At 39.7% G+C, this 8,193-nt stretch overlaps 1 pseudogene; it reads left to right on the top strand.

The window, feature by feature from the left end:
• The first annotated feature begins 5,341 nt into the window (after positions 1–5,341).
• Positions 5,342–7,187, top strand: LOC149115100 (5-hydroxytryptamine receptor 6-like; annotated as a pseudogene).
• Positions 7,188–8,193: the final 1,006 nt, after the last annotated feature.

Below are 8,193 nucleotides of genomic sequence, written 5' to 3'. Positions count from 1 at the left end.
GTGTTTCTCCTGGATTGTTTGTTTGTTTGTTTGTTTTTTTTAATAAAAACATTTCGTTTAACAAGTCCTATAGTTGTATCCAATGTAAACAAACAATGACAAATAAATATATATTCAAATAAACATAACTAAGTTAAGAACCCCAACTGGCGGGAGGCAGACCATTTGGCTATTTACAAGCACAGCGTAGAATTTAAACTCGGGCTACCGAGAACAACGATCAGCTAGCGGTCAGAACGGGATTTGAACCTGGGACCTACGGATTTTAAATCAGGAACTCTAACCACTCGGCCACGCTGCCTCCAGGAAAAGAAAGAAACATACAAGTTTACAAATGACGTAAAATACATCAAGCTGCAAATACAAAGGAAGAAATATAACAAAAACCAAAGCGATAATCAAGAAGCCAAACTTTACGAAAGGATTTTTAACGAGGGAAAGAGTAGGTAGAATGAGTTATACAACGTTCAGTGGGTCGTAAACAATTGTTTTGGTGGCAATTCTGCTGCAGTCTTTCGACAGAGGGCCGACCATTGTGAACAGAATGGCTGCCAAAGCGATCAACTGATCTTTCGCGTTTGGAAGGAGCAAATGCTCCCAAATTAAAGACTATTTGATTTGCAGCAAAGGTGGTTGTATAATTCAATCCATCGATAGCTTTGACAACAGCTCTTAACTGAAACTTTGTACGAGCCTGACCACCTTATACCGTGGAGCCCTGGGAACTACTATTCACGCACCTTGGACTACCAGCCCTTCCACGAAAGCCAGCTCCGTGAAGACGGGGACATGTTGGCGTCTAAACGCTCTTTTTTTTTCCCTGTGCTCTAAAGTATCCTACGTCCGACAGTTTATTGTCTGAATGTGTTTCTTCAAGCAACTGCTGCCAGGTGACTGCTTCAGGCACTGATGATTTCCCGAAAGTCCAGATCATATATATGTTTGCCCAAGATTTGTTCGAGTTTGTGACTGATTAAGTTCATGTCAGGAATCTCGTTGATTTTCCCCATACGCAGGATAAACTCTTGGACAAATAGCGTCTTGGACTGTGATGTTGGTCCACTTGATTGTTGGCCAAAGTCACTGCGCGCAAGTCCAAAGGTGTTGAGGCTCTGGACAGCTTCATTTTGTTACACTATCAAACGTTACTGAACATTTTATTTCGGCTTTGGTATTATAATGTTACGTACTGGAAGTTTATGATTAAAGAGGTTATCTTAAATTTGTTAATAGTTTATTCCCGGGCTTGTGAAGTCATCCACGTCTTTCAACAACGTGTCTCAGACCAATTAACAAGCTAGAAGCAAAGAGCTTACAAGCTACAGGAGGTCGGAAATCAGTTGAAATGACAGAAGATTCTACAATTTATGGAGATCAACAATGGGTTCATATGTTGTCTCTTTTCCAGGGAGCTAAATTCGGAAGCCATACGCCAGAAGCATGTATTCGACTAAGAAGTGGAATTAATGTGTGGAAGGTGTATGTTTAATCCCCAACCCAATTTAAAGCTTAAAGGGTGATGAATGGTAACTCAAAGACTTTGCGAGAAGGCGAGACTAGCATTTTTTGACTGAGACTTCAAAGTGTTATAAATGCGAGCGCGAGACGTTCAGACGTTAGGGCGTTCAGACGTCATTTATGAAACAAACAAACAAACAAACAAACAAATCGGGACCGCAACACTTTCTTGGCCTTAGCTTCAAAATGAAACTAAATCGAGACGCGGAGACAGCTCTTTGAAAAAATCGAGACTGTGAGAAGCACACAAAATAGATGAAAAAGCAAGACAGCGAGCCTCGCGAAAAACGACGAAAATTTTACGAGACCCATGGTTTTCGAGGTATCATTCGCCACCCCTAGCTTATTACCTTTCCGTATAGTTCTCGCTTCAAGCCCCCTTCACTGTTGTGAGTTTGTACCACGGCGGAATCATAAATAATACGGGAACAAATCATAGCTGCAGGCTCCTCACACGAAGTATTAACACGGCGGAATCCGAATATTGCCAGTGACAGTAGGAAAGAAGCCACGGTACAATAGCCATAGTGCTTCTGGGTAAACTAAAACTGGCCGGAAAAAAATTGTCGACCCAATTTCAACACTGGCTTAAAATGTCTCCTTATGTTAAGCCAGTGATGCTTTTTATTTGTATTTTCTCGGATCCTCGAGAAACAGGAAATTTAATGTGTGTAGTTTTGCGGTTTTTATTTTTTGAAAATGTTGGGATGTACAGTAAACATTTGTTCTGGAATGAATTAAACTACCAAACAATGAAAGTTATGTTGATGAAAAATCGAATCCGTTTCTTGAATAAATCCAGAGAAACAATCTGCTGAGGGACGGACCATTAGGAAAATGAGGGGTTGTGGGCAGAGCTAGGAAAGAAGAATAAATCTCTGCAGAGTGAATTATACTGTCCGGCGGATAAAATATGCCCGCTTGAAGTGCACCTTGGCAATCCCTTTATACTGTATAATTGCAGTTTTTCTTGGTCCCCATTCCCCCATTCTCCGGATTTTTCTACAATCAGAAAATATGCCCGCTTGAAGTGCACCTTGGCAATCACTTTATACTGTATTGCAGTTTTTCTTTGTCCCCATTCCCCCATTCACCGGATTTTTCTACAATCAGGTAGGCTTATGAAATGTACAAATTCGTGAATTTCTACAAATTGGTGAAGTTGATATTTGGCAAAAACTACATGGAATTTTATGGTTGCCATGGCAACGTCAAAAATGAGAGACACACAATAGACATATCAAAATTTCCGCAGAGGATGAATGAACAACTACTGATCGAAAGTTTCAGCCCCTCGGAGTAAATTGGTTTTTCAAAAATTTGAAAAAACCTTACGGGGGGGGGGGGGGGGATGGCAGCCATACTCTCCACCCCCCTACTTGTGCGTCCGAGGGTTAATACACCTTACGCGAGTTGCTTATAGTCTACCCTCAAGAATCGTCTACTCCGAGCTCTTTTGCAAAGCTTCTGTCTAGCGTTTCTAAAACGATATTCTCTTCACCTTTGCTTCTTTCGAAATTGGTTCAGTAAAACATTGCCCTTTTTTTCACTTAGAAAACGAGGCCTAGAGCTGAGGAATGTGCCAATCTGCCGTGTAGTAAGCAGCGTAGTTAAATGGTTTGGGCGCGGGACTCTGGGTTCCGGGCGTTGTGGATTTAAGTTGCGCTCACCTAAGGAGCTCCTAACCTACTTACATTGCTCGAAAAAGTTGAATTGTTCTTCAGATTGACGAAGCACCTGTCGTTAAGAAAACCTCTTTATTGTTCTGGCTTTTTCAGCATTGTTATTTCAGTTTAAAAGCGTATTGCTATTGTGTGATGCCGAAAGAAAACAAGGATTGAAATGGGAAAATGCCTTGCTTTCATGAGCGAGTCTCTGTTGCACGCCGCCCTGTCTTAGCCTCGGGTTAACAAACTATTATGCTAAGTCACTAATTTGCCTTCAATTTGATCAGGTTGAGATTGCTATCGCTTTTACATCTCGCATCTTCGCTCACCTTTAATGATAGTACCCAGATATCCCCTTGTCGCTTGTCGTTGCCAGTCCTCGGCACCTTTAAGGATTTTTGAAGACCTTAAACTGCAGATATCTTTCACACGTTTTCCAGAAAGAACCATACATACATACATAGTTGGACACCAAAGTATTTATCAAAGTGCTTCACTGATTTAGTAAGGCATTTTAAAAGGGCCACCAAAATCTTTACCGAATGTGCATTTCTCCACAAAAGACATAATCGATAAAAAAGAATGACCATATAACATAACCTATAAATGGTTATCTCCATGTGATTTATTAGTTAAAAAGCAATCTAGTGTAGATTGGGCTGCCAATGTTATCTCATCAATAATACCACTGCATCAGATAGCAGCTGGATTAATGACAAGTTCATTTTATGCGTATGACATGAGGTTAAAACAAGGGTAATATGAATCTAAATAAAATAGCTGCTGCCCTACCATGTCTTACTTAGCATCACGCTTTTCGTCCTTATGTTACTAAGGCTGCCTCGTTCAGTTTTTTTTTTTTTTTTTCGTGATCTTCTGAGCTGAACGGATCTGGAAGCGCGTATACTCCATTTCATATATTAAATTGAACGATCCTGACAGTCTTAGCTTTGTGACATTTGTAAATAATGCAGATACTGTCAACGTATTTATTTAATCATCTGTATTACCCACAAGAGTGGACGAAACATAGAAGCCATATTCGAAATGCCAGGGTTCATACGAAATACGTCTCAATATTTTGCCTTCGCGTTGCTATAACACTCAGCTGAAGAGCAGGATTTTACAGTTCAAAAACTTGCGTGCAATTTTTTTTTGGGCGAATTTACTTCTTGAATATCCGACCTAATTCATTTGTGACACCTATTTGAATTAGTTGATCTTAAGACAGAAGGTAGAAGGACGCTGGAAACATAATCAAGATTCTCCCATACAGATCGACTAAGCTCGGTTAATAAGATTTTTATTACATGGCAAACAAGAACAATTTAATTCGTTTAATGTAACTGGTTTATAGGTAACTGACATTTTGCTTGCGAACGGCGATAAGCTGAACTTAATTCTGCCAAAGTTTGCTCGTCCCCTTTACTTTTTCAGGCTCATCAGGTTTTTTGGCCCTTCGATAGATAAATATTGTAAGAAGAAAATATTCAATATTTTTGTATTATAGTTTGCAACTTTTTCACCCAAAACATCACCGGTCTAGATGTCGGTCTAGATGGGAAAATCTAGAAGCATTCAATACCGATTTCAGCCGATCAAATTCGTGAATTCGGTAGTTCCCAGTCCTTATGAGACACATCCATAAAATAAATAAACGTTTGATACGAGATTTGGCGGCTGTCCTACCGTGTCCTACCCTGTCCTACCCTATCCTTAATTACCCTACTAAGGCTGCCTCCTTTTTTCCCGTGATCTTGCTGAGCTGAACGGATTTCGAAGCACGTACTAGTGTATTCCATTTAATATAAAAATGAACAATTCTGACAGTCTTTTTGACATTTGTAAATAATGGAGATACTTGCCAGCGTATCTATTTAATCATCTGTGTTAAATACAAGGGCAGACGAGACATTTGTGTTTACGATGCTACACTCAGCAGGAGAGCAGTGTTTTGCAGTTCATAAAAATAAAGCCATCAAGACATTTTCATGTGAATTTTAATTAAATTATTTAAAGCTTAATTTGGGTGCGCTTTTTCACGCGAATTCATATCTTGAGTATCCGGCCTGATTCATTTGTGACACGTATTTGCATGTCGATCAGGGTCTTTATCCCTCTGCTATTTAAACTGCTTGTCTGATGATTAATGATTGTTCGCTTTCACAATAAGCAGAACTCTCCTTTGCCGAATCTGTGGTTCGTTCACGCATTTGCACACTTTTTCCGTGGTGTTTGCTCAAACTGTTGATCTTAAGACAGAAGGTAGATGGACGCTCGAAGCATAACGACGAGGACAACATGACAAACGCGTTGGTCATTACATTTATCGGTATCTTCCTAACCGAGGCAATCGCCATCGTCATAGGAAACACGTTCACCATTTTCGTCTTCTGGACTCAGAGATTCCATCTAGAACGAACATGTTTCTACTGATCAATCTCACGGTGGCTGATCTACTTGTGGGAATAAAAGAACCCATTGTCCTGGGAACCGATGAGTTTGAAAAAATGGCATCACGTGGAAAAAAAAAAACTGAGAAGACAGAGCAATCAGTCCTTCCGCAGCTCTTCAGGTCCTTGGTTCAAGTAAATTGGTGTTCTTCCTCGCCTTAATCTCACTGGAACGAGTTTTCGCCGCGTTGTGTCCTCTCCGTCACCGGGTAACAAGTACTCCCCCTTACATTTGCAGCATTGTCATAGGCTGGGCAGCTGGATTCTGCATGGCTGCGATCTCTTTCTTAGAAACATATCACAGAGAAGTGGATAGGGTAATACTATATGCTGGTGTGGTTATACATTCATGCCTTCTCGTATCTGTGTTGGTTATCTGTGGAAGTTACCTACCTGATCTTCAGGTGCACAACCGAAATTTAACTGAGCGGAATTTACGACTATCAAGGACATTTTTCATTGTAGTTGCTGTGTCACTTGTGTTTTGGCTGCCAATTTTCGTAGCGTACGTCATAAGAGAGTTCTGCTGGGGATGTGTCTCTACGCCAGTGGCATCGAGAGTGAAAGTTCTTCACTTGGCAAATTCTATGGTGAATCCATTCGTTTACAGTTTTAGAATGCCAATATTTAAAGCTGCCTTAAAGGAGCGTAGGAGGAGGCCTCGAACCATTGAATTAAGAGCTGTCGGAGTAAATATCTCGAGTAAAGATCGTGAAACACGCCTGTATCATTCAAGCAACAGTAGTTTGGTACAATACAAATTAAAAGAAAGCTGATCGCCGTAATCGTGCAATTTTGCGCTGAGATTTTAAGAGTATACACGCTCGCAAGTAATTCAGCATTTAAATGTTGGAACACATTATAGACAGTCATTTTCTTCTCTCAGCCCCAGGCTGGATTTTGCGTGGCAGTAAAATAAGTTTCAAAAATCGTGTTCTTATTTATTTCTTCGTGTCAACGATCGACAATTGTGGGGACTAAACAGTAAATAATGGTAATATGTGTATTGAGGCTTTTACAAAATGTTGTTTACAAAAAAGGAAAAAAGCATTGAGGTTAGATGAGAGTCCAACGTTAAACCTTATTAGCTTCATTCTGAGGTTTAAATATTCAACAATTATTCCCCGGAGGCAAAGTGAACATTGGTGAATAGTCGTCGAGGTGAATATTCACCAATGTTCACTGAGCCTGAGGCGAATAATTGTTTTAGTATAATTTCATACGTCAAGGAGACTACAAAATAACGGACTAAAACATAAAAACACAGACGCAACTGTTCGTTTGCATACACGTATGCAGTCGTAGTTTTAATAATAGCTTACGTTTACATCGATTTTGAATCAATTTACACATCGACTTCGGCAGTAAAACAAACAAGCGAAACACTACGCAAACTAAATTCATCCCGTACCTTTGTTGTTGACTTCATTCACGGCTGTCATCCTCTTCTAAAAATCAGTAAAGAAAAAAGAATCGGTCAATCGATTTGAGCTGCTGGCGATCAATGTAACCAATGCGTTACCGATTCTAAAATGCCTTGAATACAAGTTCTTGACAGCAGGTATTTCCTTTCAAATATCCTGGACTTTGAGTGATGTCTTTCGAATAAATGAAAATTTCATTCAGCTTCTGTCCGACATGTTTACTTGCGGAGATGGCAAAGGTGGCAAGCCTAGTAACCAATCTCAGAAATGATCTATTCACCGCCTTGCACGGTGAATCTAGCGTCATAAGCCGAGCTCTTTTGGCCAATCAGAATGTTCAATTGTTACATCCTCCTCTGGAAATTATTTTATTTGTGAATACTCTTTATGCTAGTTAAACACTTCTTGGTAGATCAGCGACGATCGGGATAGACGATCCATTAGGTCAGTTATCTCCAAATCAGTGCTCTACTGCCACCTGCTGTTCAACAATTCCAAAAACCCCAGAAGGTTTTTTCAACCCCTCATCAGTTTCGGATAATAAAATGAGTTTGTTTATGTTGTTGGTCAACATATTGTGCAAAGTGCGAATTTTAACATCTTTGAGCAGAGACATTGCAGACTTTGTGCATGCAAAAGAAAGGCCACCATTGGGCCCAACCTAACGTTTCATTAACCGTGTTCCTCCTAACAATGAAATTGTATACGAGATGTTTGGAGGAGTGATAAAACATTTCCTTGTGTATTTGAAATATCTTCTCGATCGAAGCAAAGAGTGGGAGAAGAGGGAGAAACAACACCGTAAAAGTCTCTATTACTTAGGAACAATGATTTGAACAATTTTAATCAGTATGAAACTTGCAAGGTGCTACATAAATGTTTCCTATATTCAAGGATTCGAAACTGTTTTACTTAACACCAGTTCACCAAATATCATTTGCTGGCATTGTATTAACAAGAGAAAAAGAAAAAAAAAAAAAGAAAAAAAAAAAAAAAACAATAGAGAGTATCAGGCTCTTGATCAAGTGTACCAGGTCATCGATGAGGCCTTATTAGGTAAGGGTTTTCAGGATACCGGATATTTAGGTAAAAAATTGACAGGAAACACGAAATTTAGGGGAAAAATTAGTG

This window comes from Orbicella faveolata, unplaced genomic scaffold, assembly GCF_042242905.1.
Source record: "Orbicella faveolata isolate gen_17 unplaced genomic scaffold, um_ofav_v1 contig_13, whole genome shotgun sequence".
In the NCBI taxonomy this organism is placed as follows: domain Eukaryota; kingdom Metazoa; phylum Cnidaria; class Anthozoa; order Scleractinia; family Merulinidae; genus Orbicella; species Orbicella faveolata.
This window is presented reverse-complemented; position numbering and strand designations above follow the sequence as displayed.